Genomic DNA, 4,732 nt, shown 5'->3' with positions numbered 1-4,732 from the left:
AGCTAGCCTGGCTCTGTCTAAAAGTAAGAACATCTGCCTCCCAGCATCTGTAAAGCTCACAAATTTAGTATAACACCATACATCTTGTTTGTTTAATCCACTAAAAAGCTGCAGCGTGAAAGTGAAAAATTCCCCTTTCAGTAAGAGTTAGCCAGGCAACCAGCTGAGACTCCACAAGTTAGCAGCTAGCTGGCTACAGCTCCCAGCCAAGAAATAGTCAGTACATAACCCTGAAAAACAATTAATTCCTGCTTTTAAATGTAGTTTTTTTTTTTTGGCAAATTAAGCAAACAAGATGTAATATGTGTTCATTAATGAGCTTTAAATGTGTTGGTAGGTGGGTGTCTGTAAGCTAGCATACAGACTCGAGAGTGGTCAATCTTTTCATCATAAAACAGGATACTGTGCAAAAAAAATATGATAAAACAAAAGTGTAAAAAATTTGAAATGTCCTCTAGGGTGCCCTTGAAGTGGAGAAAACACAGTGCAGTGCCATATAGGCTCCACTAAATGCTAGGGTTAGGCTTGGCCTCTACATGCTTCTAAATGATTAAATAGTTATCAGTTCCTTGTGTGTAATATTTCAATCTTAATCAGTTTAATTAATAAATACACTGGAAGGTATATCTGACTATCTCACTTTTTCCAAGGGAATTCACTCAAGAGTCAGACAAGAAAACAATGGCACCATCACATATATTTACACACTCATAAGCCATTATATAGGAAATAAACAACGTTATGACACTTAAGCTTTTGAAGTGAAATATGAGGCTTCTCATTCGCCTCAGATGGGATAGGCTTGATGCCCGCTGTAGTGATACATCACGCTGCCTCCCTCCAGGCTCCCCTGTGATGTGATGTCCTTGAAGTTATATCGCGGGACGAAGGAGGCAGGCGCCAGACTGCAGCCTCCTCTCTCTGACAGGAATGCAAACACCAGCACAGTCCCAAAGAGTGAGTCTACGTATCCAGCCCATTTTCTGCTAGAGCTCAGGAGGGATTCCCTTCCCCAAAAACGACTCAGAAATAGCTGGTATAATGTACCTGCGCTTCAAAACTATCATTTTGTCTAGTTTAAAAAGAACCGTGGATGTGTTATTTTGACACTCCTCAGCCACTTGTGAAGAACAAGCTCTTTACAGTTTACAGCATCATCAAAAAGCATCATCTGAATGACGAGTATTTAGGAGCTGAGGATTAATCTAGTGTTAAAGAAGAATCCATCAAAGCGCTGCAGAATGACTGAAGCAGAGATGTATTATGTCTGGGTGATGACATATATATAGACGTAGACACATATATCTGTTACTATTTAGTATAGAAGGTGTGAATAAGGCATTAATTATTGATAATTATTTATAAATTAGTTGTCAGGTGGGTTAGGGTCACTGAGAAAAAGAAATCTATGCATTTAAATCTATTTTGAAATGAGATTTACCTTTTAATATCAGCTAAAATGGGAGAAATCTCTCTCTTTTATTTTTTTTAATTCCAAGGTCAAGAGTAAGCTGTCATGTTCACCTGTTGACATTTTGGTGTAAATCCGTTTCTAGGGTCTGCCCTTAACAGTTTAATTAGGATCGTATAGTTTCTTTTGTCTGCCCTAGAAACTGGTCAAGTTGAGACAACTAATGAGCTGAGGTTACACGCTTTTCACACAATAGCCCACCACCTGGCGCATGCACAAGACAACCCCCAGTGTTAGTCAGAGAGCCAGACAACCAGAGCATGAGTCAATGTTGCATTTGTGCATGTATGTCCGTGTGTGTGTGTGTGGTTACTGTGAATCATGTCAGCAGAAAAAACCAAGGAAGCCAGGAGAGAGTGTGTGAAAGAGGGAACGAGAGACAAAGAGAGAGAACGTTATAATTTCCTCTCTCAGCTGCTGGACCATTGCAGTGGAAGGAGGGCGTGAAGAGATGAGAGAGGAAGACTGAGCGATGGAGGAGTATAGGACAGAGGCTCGGAGAGATAGGGGTTAATTATTCCAAATGAAAGGTTATCGAGGCAATGTGAAAAGCCAAGTTGTGTAATTTCATGGCTCACAGTCGCTGGTTCTTTCGTTCTTTCTTACAATTATTATTCTTGTTTATGAGCTCTCCTCTTTGATCAAATCTGTTATGTGACTATTAAAGACACCAATGTGACCTCCTCCATTTGTTTTGACCTTCTTGTTTACCTGCCACCAGATAAGTCAGCCTGTAAAAAAAGTATATTTGAATTGTTTAGCAGATTATATCAGAAAGTGCATTCCATCCGGGCAGACATTTCCATTTGGATGCTTGTGGTCAAACTTTCTAGAAACAATTTTCAGTTTTGTTTTTATAACCAGCTCTGGTCATTTTCACTCACTCCTTAAAAATCTATTCACTTTCTCAGGGAACGTGATGATTCAACATGTAAATACCTGCACTGTTTTAAAGTCACTCCAAATAAAGATGATACTCCAAATATGTGGTCTGATTGCCACAGACATGCCACGCCGAACAGACTTGGATTTCTTCTTCAATAGAACTGAGTGCAACCTGAAAAAGCAGTCTATATCTATAGATCTATAGAGATTTATTCATCTGAAATCATCTTCATTTTTATGCAGAAGCCAAAGTTGATCAATAATAATAATAACAATGCAGTAAAGTGTACAAATGGCACACCATACAAACAGAAAATCGAATTGAAATGTCTATTTCCTGCAGTAAACCATTGCTTCGTCAGGATCACACACGTGTTTGGCAGACTCGTTGATGAGTGTGTGTATTTTAGGATGTGCTGAAATGTGTGTTACTTTGTGTGAATAATGGTTGAAGTGACTGTTCTCCACTGGCTGTTTGTACGGTTCTACCACAGAGTTGTAAATGGTTGTTACACTGTTTAAGTATACCTTGCTGCATATGTAATGATTTCACACATTAATGTGCTGTATTGGTTAAAAAGCTGCAGCTAATTTCTGCCTTTGGAAGATTACTGTTGCTGGTTGGACTTGATGAAACTGGATTCATAATGTCACATCTAACATCTAAGCAAGACTAACAATAATTTACATTAACTCTCACCTTTTGTTTTTAAGATAACGATTTTTATGCACACCTTAAGCCAGTCTAAGAAATACATCAAACTTTCTGAATATAAAGTGTTATTTGCCTGGATTGGTCAAAAATGAGTAACCTATGCTAATGGTTATACTAACAATTAATTGACCTTCCTTCCTTCCTTTTTTCCTTCCTTACTAACAAAAGACTACAGCAGTGCGGCTCTGTGAGGCTTGAGTTTAACAGGTATATTACCATTTTATGTTCGCCATGTTGGCTTCATGTTTTAGCATGCACACATGGGCTAATTAGCCCCAAACAGAGTAAAGGCTGACGGGAATGTATTTGTTATAAACCAAACCTATGAAGAAATTAAGATATTGACCTGAAAAGTCCGGGGATCACCAGATTCATTGGGATTCATCAGCTAGGAAACATGAATGTCTGTACAAAATTGTATTAGATATTTTAGTCTGGAATTGAAAAGACTCAGTCCCTGAAAACAAAGCTGATCGTGAAGTAATTTTATTTCATCAATTCAATCTGTTTTCTTTAAATATTCCATTATATCAAACAAAATTCAAAACTTTCTAGCAAACTTACCCAGTCATTGCAGTGTCCTGCGCAAGATGTTGAGCCATACATCACCAAACTCACTTCCTACCTTCTAGTTGTGAAGATGTGGACCATGCAGATGTGTGCGAAGTGAATGTCTTACATTTACCCTGTCCAAAAAGTAAAATTTTATTCTCACTGGAACAAGTTGCCTTCGATTATTAATGAATTATAAAAAAAAAAAATCATTCTCCCGCAATTTCATTGCAAAACATGCCTAAAAACATTCATTGCACAGCAACATCCCCTCAAAAAAGCCAGCGAAATCCTCAGTGTTCCTGCTGATTATGAAGCTCTTATATTCCTGTCAAACACAGAGGTATATCTGATAATAATAGTAACATGTGAGGATGATTTGTCAAAGCATAATATTTTTTGTGAATATGATCTGTACTTTAAAGCCATAATTTCATAAGGTTAAACAGTGATATTTGGTTCATTGCGTTTGCAGAATGTATCCCTGTAAACAAATGACAACATGTGAGTTAGAAAAGATAACTTTTTCTTATAAAGACTTCATAGCCCGATCCATCGAGGCCATTTCCGCTCATTGTGTCTCATTTATGAGGTTATGAAATCCCCTCTTGAGCTTTGTCACACTTACATGTGCCAAACTTCACATTTTGCCTCTTTCTGGTGAGTTCTCAGCTACTCTGGGAGACTCAACATGTCAGCCTGCTATTCTGGGAGTGTAGTTTCCTCATGCACATGGTGTTCGCATCCGTTTCTGGTGCCAAGAAGACACGATCAGTCTTGAATCCTGTCATCAGCGTTATCACATTCAGGACAGAAGCAAAGAGCTGATGGAGCGAACGTATAATTGTAGATTTATTACAAGAGTGACTTTTTAAAACCATGAAAAATTGATGGGAAGGTGACTTTCTAGTTTGGGAGGATGGGATATTATTATTATCATTGCTTCAGTGGAGCTTCTGTGTCATGAATGCTTTCTAATTTAACACTGCAGCAGTTCTATAATTTAAATGGATCATAAGGCATTGCAGAGCGTTCTGTAGAGGTCTGTCAATTGAAACATTTCAGAGCTAACAGCAAATATGTGAAGCATAATCATAAAAAAATTACTT

Source organism: Morone saxatilis, unplaced genomic scaffold (assembly GCF_004916995.1).
Source record: "Morone saxatilis isolate NCDOM2014 unplaced genomic scaffold, NCSU_SB_2.0 Contig3, whole genome shotgun sequence".
Taxonomy (NCBI): domain Eukaryota; kingdom Metazoa; phylum Chordata; class Actinopteri; family Moronidae; genus Morone; species Morone saxatilis.
Note: the sequence above shows the minus strand (reverse complement) of the source record.